Source organism: Vombatus ursinus, unplaced genomic scaffold, assembly GCF_900497805.2.
Source record: "Vombatus ursinus unplaced genomic scaffold, bare-nosed wombat genome assembly UNPS02005659.1, whole genome shotgun sequence".
Classification (NCBI taxonomy): domain Eukaryota; kingdom Metazoa; phylum Chordata; class Mammalia; order Diprotodontia; family Vombatidae; genus Vombatus; species Vombatus ursinus.
The window spans coordinates 8444235-8470803 of NW_020945437.1; the positions used below are offsets into that span (position 1 = coordinate 8444235).

Genomic DNA, 26569 nt, shown 5'->3' on the forward strand with positions numbered 1-26569 from the left:
GCCTGAAAAAATGGAAGTTACCCATGAAGGAGCACGCATGCGCGAGGATGTCGGCTGATCCTGCCTCCGCAGTTGGATTGAGCCCCGCCCACTCGTGCGGGCCCCGCCCCAAGACTAGAAGCCCCACCTCCTCCCAAACTGCGCTGGCTTAGTGAGAGAGATATAGTGATCGTTACTCTGCTCAAATTCAATTAGGAAATCGAGGAAGCTCGTTTGCTGCAGCCTTGGGAAAATCTGCAGGCTGTTATTTGCTTCCTTTACTTTTTGCCTGATATTATTTGATTCCTTCATATTTGCCATTCAAAGAGCTTCACAGGACAGACCACTGGGACTGGAGTCAAAAAGACCCGAATTCAAATGCAGCCTCAGACACTTCCTAGCTGTGTGATCCTGGGCAAGTCGCTTCACTGCTGTCTGCCTCAGTTTCCTCAAATGTAAAACTGTGGGGATAATACTAGCACCTTCCTCCCAGGGTGGCTGTGAGGATGAAATGAGATAGTAATTGTAAAGTGGTGCTGCGTAAATACTTATTATGCTTAGCATAGTGCCTGGTGGTCAGCTAGGTGGCACAGGAGATGGGCATCAGGAAAACTGACCTTCCTGAGTTCAGATCCGTCCTTAGACACTTACTAGCTGGGTGACCCTGGACAAGTCACTTAACCCTGCTTGCCTCAGTTTCCTCATCCATAAAATGAGCTGGAAAAGGAAATGGCAAACCACTCCGGTATCTTTGCAAAGAAAACCCCAAATGGGGTCAGGAAGAGTCCAACGACAGAACAACAACAAAAATAGTTCCTGGCACACAGAAAGCTCTTAATAAATGCCAATTTCCTTCCTTCCTGATGTGACCCCCAAACCCCTCTTCCAGCCTTATTACATGTTTTTCCCTTCCCATAACAAATACAGGTTCCCATAACAAATAGGTTTGGCCAAACTGGCCTTATTACCATTCTTTATACATGCGATCATCCTGCTTCTGGTTTTGTTTGTTTGTTTGTTTTTTCGGGAGGGGTGACTTTGGACTGACTGTTCTCTATGATTACCTCCTCACTTCCATCTCTCAGAATAACCTAGTTTCATTCAAAGTGCAGCTCAAGTGCCACTTTTTGAAAATGTTCCTCATTCTCCCCCTGCCCCTTGTTCCCTATGCTATTGTACCTTGTATCAATTTAGTAATTATATATGTATATTACCTCCCCCAACTAGACTATAAGCTTTTGAAGGATAAAGACTGCTTTACTTTATTCTTTGTATCCCTAGGATGTAGTACAGTGCCTCTTCCTATTAGCATATAGAAAGTGCTTAATAAATGCTTGTTTATTGATTGAAATGCTTATTGCATTTTCCTTCACTAATCAAAGTCCTTCAAACCTGGAATGTTATGGTACTTCCTTCTACTCCCTCCTCAAAACCCTCCCTGACTCCACCCTCTCAACTAAGTCCCCCCCCATACTTTACTGAGAAAATAGAGGCCATGGAAATGAGCCCCCTATTCTCTCCTCTTCATCTCAAAACCCCTTGATGTCATCCCTCACTCTCTTGTACTTTAATTTATTCTCGAATAATGAGGTAACCTTTACTCAAGGCTAGTCCCTTTTCTTATGCCCAAGATCTCATAACCTTCCATCTCTTCTAGTATGTTGCCCATCTCAATCAATTCTCTCTCTCCTTTCCTCCATCTCTCTCTCCCTCCCTCACTCTTTCCCTCCATTTCTCCCTCCTTCTGTTCATCTCTCTCTCTCTCTCTCTCTTTCTTCTTCTCCCTCCATCTTCAGGTTCCTTCCCTGAGGCCAACAACCCATATCACCTTCATCCAGAATAAGCTTTCCCTAGATGCTACCATTCATTCCTTCAAGCTATCATCCCATAGTTCTCATCTCTTTCTCAGCCAAACGCCTAGAATAAAAGCTGTCTGTACATACTGCCTTCACTTCCTCTCATCTCATTCATTCCTCAACCTTTTGCAATCTGGTTTCTGACCTCATCACTCAACTGAAACTGCTCCCTCCAAATTTGCCAAAGTTGGCAAACCTTATGGACTTTTTTCAGTCCCCATCCTTCTTGACCTGTCTGCAGCACTTAACATTTTTGAACACTCTCTCCTCTTGCATACTCTCTCTTCTCTGGATTTCCATGACACTTTTTTTTCTTGGTTCTCCTATCTGTCTGGCTGTTGTTCCTTTTCAGCCTCTTTTGCTGGCTTCTCATGCATATGACAATCCCCTCCTTCCCCCAGACACACACACACACCTGTGTTCCAACAATCTGTCTTGGGCCTTCTCTTGATATACATTCTCATTTGATGACCTCATCCACTGCCATGAGTTTAATTATCATCTCTATGCAAATGACTCTGAGATGTTTACATTTAAACTCAGTCTCTCTCTTGAGCTCCAGTCTCACATTCCCATCTGCTTGTTAGACATTACAAACTGGATGTCTCAGAGAGATATCTCAAACTCAGCATAGGCAAAATAGAACCCATCATCTTCTCCACCATTCCAAACCTATCCTTCCCTATTTCTCTGCCTCCTCTGAGCTCTTAAATATTGCCTTGTATGAAAGTTATTTTTGAACGTGTCTTATCTGCCCTGATAACATGCTGACAGGTGCCCTAATTAAGGACAATTGACTGGATTTGTCAAGTGGAGAGTCCTCTGGAGAAAAGTAGTGGCCCCAGTTTTGATCAGATAGAGTAAAGAAAGACCTAGCAGGTTCAAGGCAGAATTCATATGAATACAAATCCAAAGGGCAGATCAGGAAGCTGAAAAGAGTTTGTACCATCATTTTCAAAGTAGACAAACAGTGAGAAATGTATAAGGGGTCATGGGACCATAGGTTTTGATTTGGAAGAAATGGTCTAGTCCAACCCCCCCCCCCCATTTTGAGATGAAGAAACTTGGGCTTAGAAAAGTGATATGATTTTCTAAATACTACTCAGTCACTAGGCAAAGATTTGAACTCATGTCTTAAGGTCCCAGCTCTAACAGCCTCTCCACTTTACCAAGCTATTGTGCTATTCTTGAAAGAGAAGATGGGCTGATCACATGACATTAGTAAAAGATCAATGGTGACCAGCCCTGGTACTATACTGTTACCCTGATGATATCAGGAGAAAAAGAGAAAGCCACACACCCCAGCCACCTAGCAAGTTTAGGTGGACACCTTGTGCCAGACTTACAAGGCTATAGACAAGATTTGCAAAGGATAGTAGGAAGAGATGAGTTTAGATCTGCATAGCTAGAGGAAAGATCCAGAATCTTTAAGGTAAAGGAAAGAACTTCACATTGTCAAAAATAGAATAAGCAAAATAGAGTAAAAAGCACTATAATAAAGCAACCAGATGGCTCTTTCAATAGTACATTGTTGAATGATATGCAAGGGATGAATCAGTCCATCAATAAGCATTTATTAAGTGCCTATTATGTGTCAGGCACTGTGTGAAGCACTGGAGATATAAAGAAAGGCAAAAGACAGTTCCTGCCCTGGAGGAGCTCACAATCTAATGGTGGAGACATCAAGTAAACAGCTATGTACAAAAAAGGCTATATGCAGGATAAATTGAAAATAATCAACTGAGGGAAGACATTAGAATTAAGATAGGGAAAGGTTTTCAGTAGAAGGTGGCATTTTTTTTTGGGACATGAAAGAAAGCAGGAGGTAGAATGAGGAGGAAGAACATTCCAGTCATGGAGGATAGTCAGAGAAAATGCCCAGGGCTGAGAAATTGAGTGTTTTCTTTGTGGACCAACATGGAGGCCACTGTAATTGAATTGAATAATACCCAGTGAGTAGTAAGGTGTAAGAAGACTGAAAAGGTAGGAGGGCACTAGGTTAGGAAGAGCTTTGAATGCTAAACAGAGGATTTTGTATTTTATCCTTGAGGTAATAGGAAGACAACAGAGTGTATTGAATATAGGAGGATGACATGGTTGGACAAGTGCTCTAGGAAATCATTCTGGCAACTGAATAGATGATAGGTTGGAATGGGAAGAGACTTGTAGCAGAGACAGAGACACCAAAAGGCTATTTTGATAGTCTAATTGTGAGGCAATGACAGGCTGTACCAGGATGGTAACAGTATCAGAGGAAAGAGGGGAGTGTATTTAAGAGATGTTGCAAAGGTGAAATTGACAGGCAGTGGCCACCAATTGGTTAAGGGAGTGAGAAGTAGCAAGGACTCAAGGATGACTCGTAGGTTGTGAGCCTGGGGAACTGAAAGGATATTGGTGCACTTGATAGTAACAGGGAAATTTTGAGCAGGGGCAGGTTTAGGGGGAAAGAGAATGAGTTCAATCTGAATTTAAGATATCTATGAGATATCTAATTTGATCTGTCTGAAGAAAGTTGGAGATGCAAAACTGAAGGTCAGCAAGAGTTTAGGGCTAGATAGGTAGATTTGAGAATCATTAGTATAGAAATGATCAATAAATCTTTGGGAACTGATGAGATCAGATCACCAACTGAAGTAGTATACTGGAAAAACTGAAGAGAACCCAGGAAAGAGCCCTGTGGGAAACATAATTAGTGGGCACGATCTCTCTGAGGATCCAGCGAAGGAAACTGAGAAGGAATAGTAAGATAGGTAGTAGGACTGGAAAAGAATGGTGTCCCAAAAATCTAGAGAGAAAAGATTATCAATTATTATTATTATTTGCAGTGCCAAAGTCTGCAAAGAGGTCAAGGAGAATGAGGGTTGAGAAAAGACCATTGGATTTGGCAATTAAAAGGTCATTGGTAGTTTTGGAGAGAGTAGTTTTTGGTGGAATGATGATGTTGGAAGCTGGATTAGAGTCAGTTAAGAAGACAGTGAGAGGAGAGGAAGTAGACAGAAGCGCCTATTGGAGGCGGACTTCTCAAGGAATTTAGCCATGAAAGGCAGAAGAGAGATGGGATGATATTAGGTGGAAAGGATCGAATGAGAGTTTTTTGAGGATGGGAAAGACATAGGCATGTTTGTAGGCAGTAGGGAGGCATCCAGTAGACCAGGAAAGATTAAAGATATGTGAAAAAGTGGGGATGACAAAGGGAGCAATCTGTTGGAGGAGATGGGAGGGAATGAGATTGATTGTGCAGATAAAAGTGTTTGCTTGATGAAGAGTAGGGCTACCTTTTTATGTGAGACAGAGGTGGAAGAGATAGTAGCAGAAGACATCTGAGTCATATAAGATGAGTAAGAAGGGAGAAGGGGGAGCTCATGCAAATGGCCTCAATTTTTTTTTCTGTAAAAGATGAAGCAAGGTTTTCAGATGAAAGGGAGGGAGGAGCCATGAGAAGTTTGAAGAGGGATGAAGAAGTGTGTGGAAAGTGGGATAGTGAATTGATAAGGGAGGTATAGGAGGGCTGCTTAGTGGAAGTGAGAGCTCAGTTGAGGTTATGTAATATAAATCTGTAGTGAACCCAGTTAGAATAGTTGCATGATTTTCTCCACCTTTCTCCATATATATAGTAGTGAAGACAGAGGTTGGTGGGAATCATCCAAGACTAAAGCTTGAAAGGAAGAAATTGGCAATATGGTAATGGGGCCAGGGACTTATAGGAACAGGAGTGTATAGCGTTAAACTGGTTCACCAGGAGCTCAAGATGGGAAACAAGAAGAAGGTATCTAGTTCAGGGGTGAAGCCTTGAAGAGAACAGAAGGGTTGAGAGATTGGATTGTTGTCATTGTTTGTTCTTTGTTCCGGACCATGACATCAGGAAGGTGATGCCGTGACTTGCAAGAGAATTGAATTTAAGTGAGGGAAGACTGTGCAAAGTCACTAGCCTCACTTTCTCCTCTGGAACCATCTGGGTCCAGTGGCAAGATATAGATCAGGATGACTGGAGATGGCCCCAGATGCAGTGAGAGGTATTGGCCTTTTTAAACTAAAGTCTTTTGGAGTTTTCACTTTGACTGAGGCAACACCCATTCAGTGATTAAGGCTAGGTAAGAAATGAGCCAAGGAATAGCCTCTTTTACCTGATTAAAAAAAAATCAGTCTGGGAGGGGAAGACCCTCAGGATTTCGGGCCAAAACAGAAACAGTTACTATTTACATTTGCTCTGAGCCATCCCAGCCCAAACATTGACCTCTAAGCAGGCTTGGGCTGGGAACTGTTGCTGGCCAATCAATGAGAGCCAGAGTGAATTGGGTTTAAGTCATAGAAAGAAATCCAGCCAGCCCAAGATATCTTTCTAGGTTTCAGCCATCAAAATTTACATTCCTTTGGGCATAGCACCTGCAGGTAAGGGTATGATACTCTACATGGACATAGGGAGAGGAAGGAGAGGAGGGGGGGGAAGAAAGGGAAGGAAAGAGAGAGGAAGGAAAGAAGAAAGGAAGGAAGGAAGGAAGGAAGGAAGGAAGGAAGGAAGGAAGGAAGGAAGGAAGGAAGGAAGGAAGGAAGGAAGGAGCTGCATTGTCCAACTGGAACTGGCCAGTTGGATCCCCAGCAGGGCAGCTTGGACTACTCACAGGTGGTTGTTTGTCCTTTGTCCTCAAAGAGTACCATGACATCAGTAAGGTGATGACATGACTTGCAAGTGAATCGGATTTAATCGAGGGAAGGCTGTGAAAAGTCACCAGTCTCACTTTATCCTCCAGACCCATCTGGGTCCAGTGGCAAGATTATAGATCAGGGTGATTGGAGATGGCCCCTTGAAGGATTGGAGGTCACAGTGTGAAAAAAGAGTAGAGTTTGGTAAGGGCAGGCAAAGGGAGAGGTGGAAAACCAGTAGATTTTGATCAGATAAGAGAATTTCAAAATTCTTGAACATGGAGGTGGTATATTTGTGGGTGATGGCAAAATCCAGGGTATGACCATCTTTGTGTGTAGCTAAGATGGGTTGAAGGAGTAGGGAAGTAGGTAGGTGGAGTAACTAAATGGTTAGGGTGTTTGAAGGAGAGTCAGTATGTGTTTTGAAGTCCCTAGTATGAGGGCAGGAGTTGGAGAGAAGAGAAAAATTGTGATCCAGGTACTAAATTCATTGAGGAAGGAAGGGGAGTGACTTGGGGGTCTGTAAACAATAGCTACCAGGATTTTGATTGGATGGTAGATGCGGAATGTATGGCTCTCAAAAGAGAAGAGTTTACTAAGTGAAGGAGGTAGGGGGAGAACCAGGAAGTGAAAATGGGGAGCAAGAAGTGTTCCAACTCCCCCACCTTCATCAGTGAGCTGAGGGGAATGAGTGAAGGTGCAGTTAATACTCGAAAGAATATCCAGGGAGCTGTGTCATCAGTATGGAGCCAGGTCTTAGTGATTCCTAGAAGACAGAAGTAATGGGAGAAGAAAAGATTTAAGATGAAGGCAAGTTTATTGCCTATTGTACAGGCATTCCAAAGGGCACAGTGGAAGGAGTAGTTATTATTTAATTTGGACTTTGGAACAGAAGGATTGAGAGCAATAGTAGTAAGTAATTGGAAATTGAGGGATAGAGAATGGTGTTCAAATGAAGAACTACAGGGGTTCAGAGTCACAGATGTGTAGGGTATGACCAGGTGTAAGTATGTTAATCATTGAATGGAAGGCACTACTCATATTCCCAGAGGAGGCTGGAGATTTGGCTGGAGACAGAATAGCAGGAGACAGAATAGCAGGAGATAGAAGTTGAAATTGCATAGCAAGTGATAGAAGTCCCACTCCCCACCCACATTCCTGTTCCTTTCACTCAGGGGACAGGCACAGCAGGGGATGGAAGGCTGCTGATGAAGGGGAAGGTCATCCTCTTTGTATGGAGATCAGGTGGTTGAGGGCATCAGGAGGTAGAAGTTGCCTTGAGTTGGTACAGATGGAAGCTGAGTCACCTCCCCTCAGAGGGAATGCACAGCAGGAGATAGAAGGTATGTGGTCAGATGAATCAGTAGAAAATTGAATTCAAAAAGCCACCAAGGACCAATAGGACAAGTTGGGCAGGAATAGAGGAACAAGTCCTGTACCATACAAAAGGACTACAAATCTATGGTCATGTACAATTTTCTACATGACTAAAAAGCAATCTTGTTGTGAAACACCCACATGAGAAACAGAAGAAAAATAAAACCTCATGTAGTTGGTGAAAGTTGAGCCCATCACACAGTCTCAGGAAGCAAGAAGGGCTATCAGTTTGGGAAAGACAAGAGGGAACTGAGTACATAAGCACAGCATCATTTCTACAGGTGTTAGCAGGTGCAGATAGGGGTGAGAGTAGCCAGCTGCCTCAGCTTAGCAGGTAATTTACTAACATCCAGGGCTTGACAGCCTTATGTCCAGCTCTCTTCAATTTTCCTTTATGGGGAATGATGACTGCTTATAGGGCATATCATAGGAGAATCTTGAAGAAGAATACTGCTTGTGGTTGAGAAACTAGGATTCCATCACTTTTTTTTTCAGCAAGAGAGTGAACATCTGAGTGAATTAAGTATGGGAGTGATAGAGAAGCAGGTTTCCTTGGGGTATGTAATAGTTCTGGTGTCTTATGGAGTTTGGGTTTTTCCACCCTCATCTGAATGTTTTCTTTGCTCCCTATGGGGTTTGGTCAACTTGACTGAACACCCAAAAGGGAATTTCCGTATTACTGTTGCCCTTGGGGAAATGATTGTATGGATCTGGGGCATTAATGGCATTAAATGATTAAAGTGTTCACAAACTGCTCTGTTAGCCACATGTGTGATATATTCTGACTGAGGTACTAAGTTAAGTCAGACAGACTACCTAAGATTCCCATTTACAGCTTCTTTCCCATGTAACCAATGGTATGAAATTCTCTTCTGGCTTGTCCATCTGTGTAAATTTATATATTTCTAGGCTCCCATGCAGCTAGGCTTGACCCTAAGAAGAGCATCCTGTTTATGTGTATCTAAGAGGAAAGGGGCCTCTGAGTGGAGGACTTTTAGGATTATGGGTCTAGAAGAAATCTCAAAAGTCAACCAATCCACTCCCTTCATTTTATGCATGAGGAAACTGGGGCCCTGAGAGGTGAAGTGACATTTCCATGGTAATATATCTAGTAAGTGTCAGGTCTAGGATTTGAACTCAAGTCTCTAGAATCAGTCTTTCCTTTGGTACCAAGCTACTTTTGCCCAATTAATGGAAAGCAAGATTTGAACCCCCTGTCCTCTAACTTTAAACCCAGGGCATTTTCTTCATGTGTTTCTGGGTGACAAAAATTGACCATGGAAATGGCTTAGGATGGTCAGATCACAAAGACAGGAGATAGTCTAAATTTGTGTTTCTCAGGCTCCACTCAGTTGAAATGTCATACCCAGGGGAAAGAATAGTTTCTTTGCACTGTAGGATCTAAACCTAGAGCAAACATGACCTGATTTCTTGAGGATTTCTTAAGACCCTTATTTACTAACAGGTGGTCGGACAACAAATATGGAGTCCTAGAATATAGGTGGTTTTGAGTGATGCTAACAACAACTTTACCAAGCCAGGTGAATATTCAGAATCATAGCAGGATATCAGAGCAACTGTAGTTATTGTAAAGGGAGCTTTAAGCTTGAAGGCTAAAAGAAACACATCAGAGGTTAAGATTGCCTGGAGGCACAGCTTTATGCAATGGAAAAGCAGGGACTGCTGGGAATCAAAAATAGCAAGCAAACTATACTTCCATGTGGCAATCAAGATTAAGGCAGCTTTCTTTGAGCAAAAACTTGGGACTGACTGAGAATCTAAGTATCAGAAACAAAGAATAAACAACAGCCAATCATAGAGTAGTAGTTGTATAGGGTAGAAAAAAACTTGGTTTTTTACAAACAGAACACAAGCCCCTTGAAGACAGGGACAGCTTTTTTTTTTTTTTTTTTTTTTTTGCCTTTGTATCCCCAGTACATAACACAATTCCTTGAATGAAATTATTTAATAAATGTTTGTATAGTTTCATTGCCTTGGTCATTTCAGTCACATTTCAGCATGCACAGATAGCAATCATGTCAGTGGCATCATCATCAGATAAAAAGGGTGGAAAATATTATCCAGGGGTATCCTTGGGTGCAGCCTTTTAACTGAGTCCAAGTTTTACAGAACAAATCCATTTATTAAGGGGATTTGTTCAGTGAAGTTTGAATTCAGTTAAAGGGCCACACTTGAGGACCTAGAGGGCTACGTGTGGCCTGGAGGCCACAGGTTCCCCACCCCTGCATACTATGAGGCAGCTGGGTGGTGCACTAGATAGAATGCCAGACTGGAGTTAGGAAAACCCGAGTTCAAATCCAGCCTCAGATACTGAAGTGACCCTGTCGAAATCACTTAACTCCTTGTATCCCTCAGTTTCTTCATCTATAAAATAGAGGTGATTATAGAACCTGTCTCCTAAGGTTGTTGAGTATCAAATGAAAAAATTCTTGCAAAGTGTTTTACAAGCTTCTTGTTCTTTACTGTGTTCTCCTCATTCTCTTTCTTCCCTTCCAATGTAGGCTGCAATCCTGAGCCCTTTTTCTTATATTTTTCACATACTTGTTGAGATTTTATTTCCTGGGCTTGTCCTAACTCTTGATTTGACATTGCAAGTGTATTAGAGATCAACAAGCTCATAAGGACTTGGAGTGGCCTGTATTGGAAGGGTATATTTAGATATGTAAGATCTATAATATCCCATTGCCTGTCTCCAAGGGAGAGTGCAATTTCTACCTTTGGGTAGAGGAGAAGCTCACTCCTTCATTTTCTTATCTCCAAGAGGGGTAATGGACTAGAATCATATCAGATATTTGCAGTCTAGGGGCATGATTTTCTTTTAGGGGTCCAGCATAAAATTATTTTTTCCCCTGATTGTTCCAAAGGGGAAGATAACAATTAGCCTACGTTTGGCCAGCTTAACTCCTTCCTACGAGTACTTGTTGTGTAAAAGAAACTCACAAATAGCAAGCAAACATATTTATTCAGTCAGTTAGCAAAATAGAAGTTGAGGACATTATACTTATTAGGTTAGAGGACAAAATACAGAAGAGTGAATGAGCTATTTAAGTTGGGAGCAAGAAAAAACATCTCAGCTCAACTAAGGTGATACTAATCTCACCAGAGAAGTCTCCTCTTAACTGTCTCCGGTGTTGTAGGTGCTGGGAATCAAGTTATATGTTGGAGGGCAGATGTCCCCTCTATGTATATGGCTCTGGAGGTTTCTATCAGCCATTCAAAAATCCATGCCTGTCTTGCTCACCCTTTCTGTCGCTCAGACTCTGCTTTTCTCTCTCAAAGTCTCTCTCCTTCATATACCCAGTTGTTGTTGCTGTTTGTCCTTCATTGTCGAAGAGGACCATGACATCAGGGAGGTGATAACATGACTTACAAGTGAATTGGATTTAAGTGAGAGAGGGCTGCGCAAAGTCACCAGCCTCACTCTCTCCTCTGGAGTCGTCTGGATCCAGTGGCAAGTTATAGATCAAGATGACTGGAGATGGCCCAAGAAATGGAGAGAATTGGGACAAGAGGTAGGAAGTGGGTGCTTGGAAGGTAGCTCAGACATTTACAAGGGGGAAAGGAAGAGGTACTCTCCAGACATCTACAGTGAAAACAGACTCCTAAACAAGTTTTTCACGAACCACATCTAAAGCAAATAGAAAGGTCATTTATACTTCTAGGCAATGTTTTGCATGACTGCACATTGTATAATCTCTATCCAAGTGCTTGCCTTCTCAAGGAGGGAGGAGGGGAGGTAGGGAGGATGGGTATTGTGCTGAATATGTCCCCAGCGCCTGTGCAGTAGGTGGCATCTTCCTTTGATGCTGGCAAAGTGGACAATAGTGGTATGTAGGGATTGGCTTGTATATCTGGTGACCTGGCCTATATCCTCAGAATTGTCACTTTGTGCACCAAAACTAAAGAACCTATCTCCTAGTGAGTGTTCTTTTCACAAAAGAATATGTTTCCTTAAATACACTGTTGCCCAGGTGTGAATGGGCCGCTCTGAAGAACTGGATCAGATTAAATAAGCATTTATTCAACAAGTGGATCAAGTCATTTAGTGGATGATAACTTATTGCTTCATAAAGAGTTATAAATATTTTGTACATTTGTCAGTCCTCTTTTTAAGGAAAAATCCTCTTTTGATGACAAATTTATTGAACAGCTCCCTAACCAGAGAAAATGACTTTCAGGCAATACAAAATGGGTTAATTTTTTTCTTCTAGTAAATAAAAAAAAAAAGCATCAATAAAAGTGCAGTTTAAAGAATGTTTTTATTTTCTTTTTTCTCAATTACATGTAAAACATACCCTGTACACAGAAGCTTAAAGGTCTCTCAGCCAATTAGGAGTTATGTCTCACTGCACAAAAGTAGCATCACAGGGCTGTCCTTCAGGGAATTGCCAAACCTGCCTGGAAAGGGGTTATTATACAAAAATATGGCTATATGAGTATTTGGGCTCTCGCATGTCACTGGCTTAGTCCAAAAATGAGGCCAAAATAGAAAATAGTAACAATAATGACACTTGTGTGTATAAAGTAGACAATAGGGAGATCTGATTAACAGTCATAACTAGCAAGGGGTTTTCCAGGGCTTCAGGACTTTGCTGAAGAGCAAGGTCCTCTCCTGTCCTTCTTCCCAGGGTGACAACATGGAGCAGTCTCTTCTCAGAGGACCAGCTAAGGATGCATGCCCTGATGTTGGGACCCCAGGAAGAGGAAGTATATGGAAGTGTGTTTTCCTCTTCCCTCTTCAAGTCCCAGCATTTCCAGTCCCCTCAGGGTTCCTTCTGCCATCCAACCCCTTTTCCTGACCTGAGAATCTGCATCAGACAGAATGTTCTAAATTTGCCCATTAGCCTAAAGATGCCCTGTTGTTTCTGTCTCTCCATTTCCAACTGAATTTGTCCCAAGTACCAGAATCCCTAATATTGTTCTGTTGGTTAAATAAACCCTTGGTTTATCTACCAACCAGCTAGATAAAATTGTAGCTATGGCTAAGTTATGAAATGAACACTGTACAGTTTCCGTGCTATGTAATACATGAACAAGAAAGGGGCTCCTCCATTCCTGTTGCCACTCTCAAAAGCAAACTTGGTGGGAACTTTAAGGGTCTTCAGGAAACCTTGATCTTCTGTGCAGTCTACACATGTGCCTCATTAGTACGGTTCTTTAAGTTTTGAGCTCACAAGGAGCCTTGTGAATTTTCAAGAATAAAGTGTGCTTTCACTTTGGAGAGATTGCTTTATAACTACTTTTCTTGTTATAGTTTCTCAGTAAATTCCTTTTTTGTAAAAGCTAATTGATGTCAGCTGGTTGATTAATAGTGAGGAGCACACTGAATGGGGACGTATGAACTCTGTGGTCTTAGAAACTCCAACCTATAAAGGTCACCTTATAATAGAACGCTTAGAGGAGAAGTAGTCGACTGCCATCTGAGATCTAGCTTATCTGTGAGATCAGGGATTAGGGAAGTAGCCCAGAGGGGTTATATGGGACATATAAGAAAATATGGGTAAAGTTATAAAGGATTTAAAGCACAAGGTATGATGGGAGAACAGTTAGTTGAATAGTTGCTAGAATGGAGACTTCATGCAGGGGAGTAGAGGGACATAAGCCACAATACAATAGGTTTTGGGGGGTTTTTTTGATCATGGCGTTCAGAGAGTCCAGTGATTCTTAAAATTGTTTTTCTGATAACTACAGAAGCCAAGTGTTTAAAATGAAATTAACTGAGAACCAGACCTTTGATTTTCTGCATCTCAAAATATGAAACTAAGACATTAAATAATGATAATGAAGCACATTCAGTCACATTGCTCTCACCAAAATGCCATTATTAAGCATAATTTCATAACAGAAAAATATTTTTGTACCATTAATAAAGCTTTATTTCATCCTTTTATATTTTTGTTCAAGTTTTATAGTACATAATCATTAGTACATTGTACATATATATACTTTATAAATAAATGAATATATATACATAAATACTTACAAATTTTTATTGATGAGGCACAACATTAAAATGCTTGGATCCTACTGAACTATAGGGTTGAGCCTGTGAAGAGAGGAAAGAGAAGTCAGAGCAGTAGTAAAAACTTGAAGTATTGGGTAGTGCAATGGATAGAGTATTGTATTTGGAGGGAGGAAGACCTAAGTTCCTAATCCTGTCACAGACACCCTGAGCAAGTCACTTAAACTTCTCCATGCCTCAGTTTCCTTATCTGAAAATGGAGGAAATAATAGCACCTACCTCACAGATGTGTTGTGGGGATCAAATGAGTTAACATATGTAAAGAAAACTGAAACTAAGGGAGGATAAATCACTTATCACCATTCTAACCATGTTATATCACTCCTGAGTCCTCTAATGGCTCTTAGTTTACCAGTTAAATGTGTGTCTGATCAGGATTTTGAATCAGGTCTACCTAACCCTAGGTCTAGCACTCTATCCATTGTGCCACCCAGTGAAAAAAGGTACCAGCTACCCATCAGGCAAAATACCCTCTCTCTTTCCTTGTCTGGAAGTAAGTAAGGACAAGGTTCAGTGGACATCAGTGTCGGGGAGGGGCCTTGGGCCTCTCTCCCATCTGGAGCCAGTTCTGTTGCTCAAAGGAAACATCAGCACCAAGAGCCTACTTTCATTTCCTGGGTCAACAGGAAACCTGATCACATGGCCCTCTATTGCTTTTGCCTTTTTGCATCTTTTTTTTTCCTACTTGTAGGTGAGTATTGAAGATGTCTATGATCTGATGAGCTTTGAGGGGTCAGAAGAATACCAAATTGGAGATATAGGAACTGGAGCCCATGTCAATTTATAGGCAGAGCATACTGCATATCCTCTGAGGGCAACATTGTCATTGTCCAGTCCCTGTCCACCCCTCTTCCCCTCTCCCCCCACCTTTACGAATTCATTCATTTACTCCTTCATTTACAGACCTCTTTTAGCTCCCAATCTATGACCCCATGCATTCTCAGGATACTGAAACTTGGACCTCAACCTTTGATGACCAATATATTTTGTTTTTAGAAATACATTTAAAGATGATCTCGTTACTACTTGTAAAGTTTCCAATGTTTCATCACTTATGTCATATAGGAGAGAAACACTGGGCCACAGAAAAGAATTTTAGTGCTGGAATGGATCTTAGAGGTTGAACAAGGTATCCCTCCCACCCTGTCACACCCTCCCCCCCCCCACCAGCCCCAGCTAGAAGTGATCCATCTTGGACTCTGAAGTCCCTTGGCCCTGCATTCAATACAACTCAACAAACATTTAAGTATCTATGATGGGCAAAACACTTGAACACACGATGCTTTGTGTTGTTACTTATCTTTTCAGAGAAAGGGAGGATTGGAATGATGAAGTGACTTTTTCAAAGTCCCAAAGAGAGTGATTGGCAGAGCAGGGACTCGAACCCAGGTCTCCTGCCTCCCAGCTAAGTGCCTGTTCCATTAGTCACACTTCTGCACCCCTCAGCCCATTCCCATCATATCCTCAACTATTAGTTTTCTTTAGAGATAAAGAGATTTCTAAACAAAAATACTTTACAAACCTGTAAGGCCTTTGATCAGAGACTTTCATGCTTTTTTTTTTTAAACTTCAAATGAAAACTGAGAGTGCTACTAAAATGTAAAACATTTCAATTAGTGTTTTTCAATGCCAATTCCCATTCTCTCCTTGCATTGAGATCTTCTGGAACAAATTTTGATTTTGAGTCCATAGGACAAGGACAGTGTTTAATGAAGCGTTGGGCACCAAACTTAAGTACGTAACTATCTATAGGGTATAGACTATGTCTAATTTAATTTCTATCACACCAAACAGTACTATATTAATTAGGAAGATAAATTCTACAAATTTTCATTTATTATAAGTACCATATAAAAGATTGTTATCTGCTCAAAAATGATAGAATTTGATGCCCAATCCCAAGATGAAACTTTATATCACTAACAGAACCAGAGATGCAGCTAGAAGAGAAATTTGTGGGTTGGTTTTCACTTTTCAAAAACATTTCTTTGAATAGTCTGAAGAATTGAAAATCAACTCTAATCCCGCCTCCAAGGTACAGTCTTTGACTAAGCTACTTTGAGAGGTAGTGCTTAACTAGAGATGAGGTTGAGCCTTTATAAGCAGAGAAACTACTCTTTGGATTTTTTGGTCAATATTTGGTTTTTCTTCTTCCTATGTACATATTGGTTTACCATATTTCGCCACATAATCATTGCAGATTTTATGTCAAATTTTTTTGCAAAAAAGTGCGTTGGACTATTATGCGAAGCTTTTAAAATTGGGTGCGTATTTTGTCTTTTAGTTTCTCCCAGTCTCACACCAACTTTTCACTCACTGAAAACTGTCTTTTTGCAGCTCTGTTTCCATGCTATTCAACAAACACAATCACTTTCAGCTTGAAGCCCACAGAATAGTTTTTATATTTACCCATAATCAGAAAGAAATACTTTGCACATTAATGTATCACTGGCAGACGAATTATACAGTTTAGCTAGGGACGGAATATGCAAGTCTTACCATATCATGTGACTTACTCATGGCAGCTTCGCCTGGCTGCCTGCTCCCCTTAAGCCTACGGTTGTTCATTGGGTTGAGTGAGGATACCATTAGTACTGCAGCGCTCTAAACAAACCACACAAGCTAGCTTTTGGAAATATTCTGACAATGTGTGTGCAATGAGAATCCTAGGCACCTGGCTTGCAATGTGGAAGAGATAAATGCATATCCATATGCCACTGGTGAATACATTGCTGCTCTGTTTACCTTTGAAACAGCACGACAAACAGAATTATACCATACAACAATTACTAGATGAAAGGTTGTAAGCCAATTTTTGGACTAACAAAACAAAACAAAACAAAAGCAAAAACAGGGTACGATGATTATGTGGTGAAATATGGTATTACTACAAGGTATTTCCAGAGTATTAGCCTGTAGGATTGGATTCTCTTGATACTGCTAGAATAAGAAAACAGGACTGAAGTTTAGTATTGAAACAGAAATATGTAAATTGCACAGATTCCACAAAATAACATGAGCAGTTCCCTTAAAACAGATGGCATTTGGATCAGTTGGCCTTGATAGCATGCAATCCACAAACAATCCCTGTAACCAAGGAAATAGAACAAATATTTCTGCATGACTGACTATATGCTGCTTTGAGTTTGGAGGTATAACTATAAATGAAAACATAGCTCATGTAAAAGGGATCAAGAAGATGAGATTGCCATAAAAATGCAGGCAGTGAAGGTGTTGACCATTTGAATTGTGGATTATCAACTTATAGCCCTCTCTTGCTTTGGTGTTTGTTTCATTTCAAACCTTCGGGGGTTGGAGTTCATTCATGGCAGAAGGTGGCTTCCTGTTCCTAAGAACAAAGGCTTTACCAACTAGCTAAGAGATTCTGGGGGAAGTCTTAATATCAAGCAGAGCCTTCAAAATACCATTTCGATAAGTTAAATGTAAATTAATCAGAAGTAGATTAATTCTTTCCCTTCAGTATGCTATTTAAGAATTAAGGGGAAAATCCTTGGTAAAATGCTTTGGCCAGTTTTTTTACTCCCCACCCCCTCTTCCTTTAAATAATGCTTAATGCATTAGGTATGCACTAAGGAAGGCTGTGGAGGCCCATTTCCAGTGTCACTGGTCAAGTGGATTGGAGTTCACTTGATTCCCTTTCCGGATTTTATAAACCTACACTTAGGGATTAGGTTCCCAAGTTAACTGTCATCAGGTCTGTCAGTCCTACTGAACCCGAGAGCTGGAATAGCAAAGTATTGCCTTTTTTAGTTAGAGAATATAACCACAGATATTTAGATCTGGAAGGAGCTTTAGAAATAAAATAAGTCCAACTTTCTCATTATATAGATAGGGAAACTGATTCCTAGAGAAATGAAGTGATTTTCACATCTTCCATGTGATTTATTCTTCAAACCAGAAAAAAAAAATAGGAAAAAATTTTCAGATCAGAAGATTTTACATTAAAAAAAAACCCCCATGGTGGTATCAATTAAAGAAAGGTTTAAACAGTACTTTCCAAACAGGAAGCAATTAATGTATAAGTTCATAACACTACCAGGGTTTTGGTTAACACCCATTTAAATTGCCTGGTGTTAAATTGGGAACAGGTGAATCTCTCTAGCATTAGTTCAGTGGTTTTGAAACAGTCAATTAGTGGGAAAGCATTTCATACAAATAGAAACACATGAACATATCACTGTTCTGCTAGATTGAATGTGGCACTTTTGATGCTGACTGCTAGCTTTGTGTACATATGAATATGTCTTAAAAGTCTAACCTGTGATAGAGTCTGGTGGAAAGAGAACCAAGAGTGGCAGAAGACTTGGGTATAATGCCCTGTGCTTAGTCTTGGCTCGACTTCTCACAAATTTTGTCCTGACCTGCCCATATCTTAGCTGTGTAACTTAACTTCTTTTCGTCTCAGTTTCCTCATTTGTAAAATGGGGATACTAATGTGTGTACTACAATCTCACAGGATTATTGGTTGATAAGCACTTTATAAGTATTTAGTATTTTATTTGGTATTTAGTATTTTAGTATTTTTATTTAGTATTTTTATTTTGTATTTATTTAGCATTTTTATTTATTATTTTTAAGTATTTATTCAGTATTTTTAGTATTTTTAAAGTTTGCAAAGCATTTCCCTGATTTCATTTTCATCTCACAACAACCCTGTGAGTTAAGCACTACACATTTTATCCCCATCTTACAGATAAGGAAACTGAGGCTGGGAATCTGAGGCCCAAAGAAATTAAGTGGATCACCCAAGGTCACACATAGAGTAAGTGGCAGAGCCAGGATTAAAACCCAGAGCCTCTCACCTTCATATCCAAAACTCCTCCCAACAAAAGTGAAGGTGGCCCTTCAGTAGCCACTCTCTATACCCCAGGTTATATGAACTCCTTTAGAGGGTATAAAGAGACATCTTTCCTTAAGTTGTTGATATCACATAGGACAAAGAATCAAGAACTGGAGAGCCCAGTCATATGAGAAAAGCTCTGGGCATTATCTTTGTCCATCCCCCTTGCCTGGAATGCTCTTCCTCCTCACCTCTACCCACTGTTTTCCCTGGCTTCCTTTAAGTACCAGCTAAAATCTCATCTTTTATGGGAAACTTTTCCCATCCCCTCTTAATTCTAGTACCTTCCCTCTCTTAATTATTTCCTATTTATCTTCTCTATATAGTTTGCTTTGTATATATTTGTTTACATGTTGTCACTCCCATTAGATTATAAGTTTCTTAAGGGCAGGAACTATCTTTTGCCTCTTTCTGTCTCCTCAGCACTTAGCACATAGTAGGTGATTAATAAATGGCACATAGTAGGCGCTTAATAAATATTTATTGAATGATTTCATAGTATACATTTCTATTTCAAAAAAAAAAAACCATGGCTAACAAACTTGACAAAACAGGAAAATGACAAATGTTGGAGAAGATGTGGGAAAATTAGAATGCTAATGCATTGTTGGTGGAGTTGTGAACTGATACAACCATTTTGGAGAGCAATTTGGAACTATGCCCAAAGGGCTATAAAAATGTGCATACCCTATGACCCAGCAGTATAGCACCTCTAGGGCTGTATCCCAGAGATCATAAAAATGGGAAAAGGACCCACAGTACAAAAATATTTATAGCAACTCTTTTTGTATTGGCTAAGAATTGGAAGTTAAGGGGATGCCCATCAAGTGGGGAATGGCTAAGCAAGTTGTGGTATATGAATGTAATGGAATACTATTGTCCTATAAAAAATGATGAGCAGCAGACTTCAGAAAAGACTTGTACAGACTAATGCTGAGTGAAGTGAGCAGAACCAGAACATTGTACACAGTAGCAGCCACGTTGTGCAATGACCAACTTTCATAGACTTAACTCTTCTCAGCAATGCAAGGATCTAAAACATCTCCAAAGGTCTCATGATAGAAAATGCTATCCACATCCAGAGAAAGAACTATGGAAATCCGAATGCAAATTGAAGCATACTATTTGCTCTTTTTTTTTCTTCTGTTTTGTTTTGTTTCTTCTTTCTTGTGGTTCCTCCTATTGGTTCTAATTCTTCCTTACAACATCACTGATGTGAAAATGTTTAATAGGAATGTATATGTAGATTGCATGCCATCTTAGGGAGGGGGTAGAAGAGGGAGGGGGGAAAATTTAAAACTCAAAAGCTTATGGAAGTGAATGTTGAAAACTAAAAATAAATTAATTAATTAAAAAAAACAAAGCTTTGTCTCTAACAAAATTTGTATTGAAACTTGATAGTCATATTCTTTTAGGGAAGGGAAAGAGAGTAAGCCTTTATACAGTGCCTACCATGTGCTAGGGGGTGTAGGATATGTTCAGGGGAGACTAGTACCTCTGGTGTGAGTGATGCCATGCCCTTTTCAGGGCTGCTTTCCACCTTTCGTGTCTATCTGACCAACCTAACTCTCACCTGTGGCTTCAAGAAGTCATAGCATGCATAGTGGCCACACCCCAGTAAACCTTTTCAGCAGGTGGACTAAACCAGGTTGAGGGTAACCAAGAGGTCTCAAACCTATTGGTGAGTTGGGGGTGTCTATCCCAAGCATGCGAAGACTTCCCCTGGTGAAATGGACGGATGAGAACAATTTGTTCCAACTGCCATGAAGGCAGCTGAAGGGGCACTATGCAGTGCTTAGAGCTTGGTTAGACATGGAAGAGGCCATCCACTGCATCTTGAGCCATCACCAGTCATCTTGATTCTGTCCTGCCACTGGATGGACTCTGGAAGAGAGAGTAAGGCCAACAACTTCGTGCATCTCTGCCTCACTTAAATCCAATTTATGCATGGATCAAAAGACATCACTCATATAATTTTTACCCTTTTTACCTATCTCAAAGTCCTGTGGTGACAGGCAAGTGACTAAGCAGCAGGTGCAGATACACTGGGAGTTATGGTCACAACCCTGCACACAGGAGGCCCATGCCATAGGGTCAACTACTCACTAGAAGCAGCAGTGGGATTCAGCAGTCCACCGGGTGTCTAAACAACCTTTTAAGGATTGCACTGCTCATCTCCTGCTGTGAGGAAGGGGCTAGAAAAAGTGCCCTAAAAATTGTCCGCTTACCCAACCCTGGCCTGATTTCCATGGCAGGTGGGGATCCCACCTACAGTCAAAACACAAAAAAACGTACAAAAACTTCTGCAAAGATGATTCCACTCACCATTGGTATGTGGAATGTGCCCACACTTACAGACAACACAGAACTCAGTAGACCAGAAAGATGAACAGCTCTTGTTGCAAGAGAACTCAGCAGGCATCGCATCTAATGAGCAGCCTGGAGTGAAACAAAGAGAGCAAATGAAGGCCAGCTTATTGAAGTCAGTGTTAGACACACATTTTTCTGGAGTGGCCACAGTGAAGGGGAGTGCTGTGAAGCTGGTGTAGGTTTTGCAATAAAAACTAATCTAGTCAATAAGCTTGTATGCCCATCAAAAAGAGTGAATGACAGGTTCATGACAATGCAATTGCCACTTGCAGGAAAATGCCACGCTACCATCATGAGTGCCTATGTTCCCACCATGATGAACCCTGATGAAGTCAAAGAAAAATTTAATGAAGACCTGGAGACCCTTATCATCAATGTACCAAAAGAGGACAAGCTTATAATTCTAGGTGACTTTAATGCTAGAGTAGGCTCAGAATACCAGACATGGCAGGGAGTGCTTGGGAGGAATGGGGTTGGAAGTAGCAGCAGTAATAGTCAGTTACTACTAAAGACTTGTGCATCTCATGACCTTCTCATCACCAACACTGTCTTCCATTTACCTAAACACAATAAAACTTCATGGATACACCCTCATAGCAAACACTGGCATTTAATAGACTGTCATTGTACAGAAAAAAAAAGACAGACAGGATGTGAAAGTGATGAAGGCAATGTATGATGCAGAGTGCTGAATTGATCACAGACTTATTTTCTCCAATATTCTTATTGAGCAAAAGCAGTAGCCACAAGGCCAAATTACTACCAGAAGAATTAATGTCAACAGATTAGAGTGCTTCTCTGAGTGAGAAGTTTGTTGTTATCTTGGAGGGAAAGTTGAGCGAACACATAGCTGGCAACAGTGAGCAGAAATGGAGTGGGCAGCTTTCAGAGATTTGGTGTATAGCACTGCATTTGCTCATCTGGGTCAGAACACTCGAAAACATCAAGACTGGTTTGATGAAAATGATGGGGAAATTCAGAAGCTGCTAAATGAAAAAAATGAGAACTCCACAGGGTTTACCAGCAGGATAGTTCATCCATCTCTAAGAAGGCAGCATTTAATTCCATCAAAAGTAAAGTATAAGCAAAGCTTAGAGAGGTTCCAGATTCTTGGCTCAGTAAGAAGGCAGATGAAATTTAGTTTTATGCTGATAGTAACAATCCAAAGTGCTTTTATGATGCCCAGAAGGCTACTTATGGGCTGAAGACCTATGGTGCATCTCTACTCAGTGCTGATGGAGCCACATTGATTAGTGATAAGGACGTGATGCTAGAGAAATGGTTTGAGCACTTCCATAGTGTTTTCAACAGACAATCATCAATCAATGCTGAAGGCATTGACCATTTACCTCAGGTTGAAGTCAATCCCTCCCTAGCTGAAGTTCCAACTGAAGAAGAGGTGTTGAATGCCATTAGGCTCCTTTCATGTGGCAAAGCATCTGAAGCTGATTTTATTCTAGTTGAGATTTACAAGGTGGGGAGTCCATTGCACGTACAAAAGCTGACTGAAATTTTCTGGGTTATATGGCAAGAGGAGGTTATGTCCCAGGAGTTCAAGGATGCATCCATTTTCCATCTCTACAAAGGTAAAGGGAATGAATTGTCCTGTGATAATCACAGAGGGGTCTTTCTTTTAGTCACTGCTGGCAAGATTCTTGCCAGAATCCTCCTTAATAGGCTGATCCTTCACCTGGAAGCAGGTCATCTATCTGAGAGCCAGTGTGGCTTCAGAAAGGGCTTCAGAACAGTCAGTATGGTATTTGCTGCCCAGTAACTCCAGGACAAATGCCAGGAGCAGAAGAGAGGTCTATAAACGATGTTTGCAGATCCAGCCAAGGTCTTTGATATTGTCAATCATGAGGGCTTATGGAAAATTATATCAAAATTTGGTTGCCCAGAGAAGTTCTTCAGTATTGTATGTCAATTTCATGATGGCATGCTTGCCCAGGTTCTGGATAATGGACGATGCTCTCATGTTTTCCTAGTCACCAATGGAGTGAAACAAGGCTGTGTGCTTACTCCTTTGCTTTTTAGCATGATGTTTTTAGCCACGTTGTCAAACATCTTCAATGAGGACAAAGATGGCATCAAGGTCAAGCTACTGCACTACTACTACAATTCTTCAACTCAAAAAGGTTACAAGCCAAGACCAAAGTGGAGGGAGTGTTGATGCATGATTTTTTGTTTGCAGATGATCATGCACTCAATGTAGCCTCTGAAGCTGAGATGTAACAAAGTATAGATCATTTCTCTGCTGTTTGTGCTAATTTTGGCCCAACAATTAATACCAAGAAAACATAGGTACCATCAAATAGTACCACAGCTCCCATACATAAAACCATTGGTTACAGCAAATGGAGAAGTTTTGAATGCTATGGATAAGTTCACTTCCCTGTTCAATGAACCCCAGTGGTTTCCTATTACTTCTGGGATCAAGTACAAATTCCACTACTTTGTATTTAAAGTGCCTCACAACCTGGATCCATCCTACCCTTATTGACTTATTAAGTATTTCTCACTTTCATGAATTCTTCAGTTTAGCCAGACTGGTCTGTTTGCTATTCCACAAATTCTGTTTTCCAGTTTTGCCTTTGAGTGATTTTCCAGGCTGTCCTAGTGGTTGGCGTTTCCTCTTTCCTCATCTCCATCTCTTAAAATCAATCTTTGGCTTCCTTCAAAGTTTGGTTCAACATTACCTCCTCCATGAGGCCTTTCCTGATCTCCCTGGCTGCTAATGCTTCCTTCTTCAGCAGTCACTTTGTATTAATTTTGTATGTTTTTGTGTAGACTTACATATGTATACATCATTTTCTCTAATTTCCTCTAAGCTCCTTAAAAGCAAGGGGCAGGTTCATTTTCATTTTGAAACATATCCATAACATATCACTCCAGTGTCTTAGTATGGTACCTGATACTTAAATGCTTGATTTTGCAAGCAAGTCAATGCTTGATTGACTGATGAGATCACAGATGCATTGAAATATTAAAGAAATAATTTGATGCTGTAAATACTTCTCTCCAGTCCTAATCCATATACTTGTAATAATAATAAACATTTTAAAACTCCACTAACATCTAGTTATATAGGGGGACCCCCTCCCCACCAGCCAGCTCCAGCCTACTTATTTGTATTTAACGGAGTATGTTCCAGGGGATGGAAAGAAACCCGAAGCTCACTTTATCTCTGGGGCTTATTATGCCAAGTACTCTCCTTTACCCAGCCTGGATGTCAGTTATCTCCAGTGAGAAAGCCCAGAGTCACAGACTTCCTCATAAAAACAAAAGGTTTACTGTTCTATAATTGCATTCAGGTGATACTGGAACTGTCTGAGGAAGTTTTAAATTGGTATTGGTGTTTATTCTTTATCAGAAATTTAGACACCCTTCGGAAGTGTCTGTTAAGGACTTTGGCTATCATCATTGACAGGTAGGTAGTCTGAGACTTTGATAGAGATGTCCCTTCCCTAGATTACAACCCCCTCCCCAACTCATCTCATTTAATCCTCGTCCTTATTGTCCTCTTGATCCTCCAAAAAGGTACTCACTGTCCAAAACTCAACAATACTCTCTGTAGTTTTGGGGTTTTTTTTTTTTGCAAAAGATGATTTTCTGTTTGTATTTCAGCTTAGACCTCATGTATTATTTGCTTTCTTTTATCTCATTAGAACAGTCAGAAATGCAGGTTGGCAAATCTGTTCTATATTCTGCCTGATTGTTGTTCACCTTACAGTCTAGAGCAGCTAGGTGGTGGTGGATAGAACTCTGGGCTTGGAGTCAGGAAGACTCATCTTCTTGTGTTCAATTCTGACCTCAGACACTTAATAGGAAATGGCAAACCTCTCCAATATCTTTGCCAAGAAAACCCCAAAAGGGTTCACAAAGAGTCAGACACAACTGAAATGACTAAACAACAACTTTGAACATAATTTATAAATTCTCTTCTCAGAATCACAGAATTTCAGAGCTAGAAAGTACTTCAGCATCCACCTAATCTGACACCTCTAAAAGAATCCCAGCAACAGCATGTCTGACCAGTGGTCACCCTGCTTCTGCCTAAAGCCCTCAAATGGAGAGGAACCCCCTACCTCCCTCCTTGACATCAACCTAAATCTGCCTCTTAACAACATGCATCTATTGCTTCTGTTCTCTAGGGCCGAGGAGAACTAACCAGATCCTTCTTCCACATCTTTGAACGACCTGGTTTAGTTTGGTTTCATGCCAAGCTTTTTGGAAATTAATAGTCAAACAGTGCCCTGGGTTCCTTGTCCCTCTTCCCCCCAGTCCCCATGGATTTTCACTGTTTGGTGAAGCAGTAATATTGATAATATCTGCCATCTTCTTCTGTATTTTTAAAAAATGAGCCTTCTAAATTGATATTGTCGTTTACTGCCATGTCTTCTAGCTTGCCAAGATCAAGTGCTGGCACACTGAAACTATTTGTGGGCTTTTTTTTTAAACCTCTTCTTTGTGGCAACTGCTTTCTATCAGTTTACTTGGGTCCAGTTTACTACAATTGAATATGATAAGCAGTTAATACCTAGTATTACATACCATCCATTATGGTAAGTGCTAGGGATGCAAAAACAATAACAAAAACTCAAACAACAGTCTGGCATTAAGGAGCTCATATTCTAAAACAACATGTACATAGATAAGTAAATACAGCATATGTGAAGAAGAGATACCAAGTACTTTGTCAGAGCAGAGAAGAATATTAACAACTGGAAAGACAGGGGGAAAGTCTCCTCTGGGTTGTGGCATTTGAGCTAAGCCTTGAAGGGATCTAGATTCTAAGAGGTGGAGGTGAAGAGAAGGGGCAGGCAAGGGGAAGAGCCTATATAAATGTAGAGGGGCAAGAGACAGAATGCCCTGTATGGGAAACAGTGACAAGTAGGTCAGTTTGAATGACATGTCAAGTGCATAAAGAGTAATGTGAAATCCCAATAGGGAGATCAGTTGATACAGTTAAACTGTGATTGGAACAGTGATGATCAAAGTTGATGTCATTTTCCATTTTCTGCATCAATGGATTGTGTAAATAGGTCAGGGTGGGACTGTTGTAATGAGACACATTGCTGTAATTTTCTTCTAATCTCTATTCTTTTCTCTAAGGTACAATACAGCTCTGAATCATAGATCACCAGGGTTGGGAAATGACTTCTCCAAGGTCATACAGGTAATCAATGGCAGATGCAGGACTAAAATACAGTTCTACTGATTCTTAGTTCCAAATCAGGAGGCAGCAAGGTGGCTCAGTGGATAGAGCGCTGGCCTGGAGTTCAAATCTGGCCTCAGACACTAACTAGCTCTGTGACCCTGGGCAAGTCACTTAACCTCTGTTTATCTTAATTCACTGGAGATGGAAATGGCAACCCACTCCAGTATCTTTGCCAAGAAAACCCCCAGGGACAGTCTGAATATGGACATGAAGAAATTGACAGC

The 26569-nt window shown here is 40.7% G+C and overlaps 1 pseudogene; it reads left to right on the forward strand.

Annotated features, from left to right (window-relative positions):
* The first annotated feature begins 47 nt into the window (after window positions 1-47).
* Window positions 48-26569, forward strand: part of LOC114032696 — a 44471-nt pseudogene continuing 17949 nt past the window's right edge.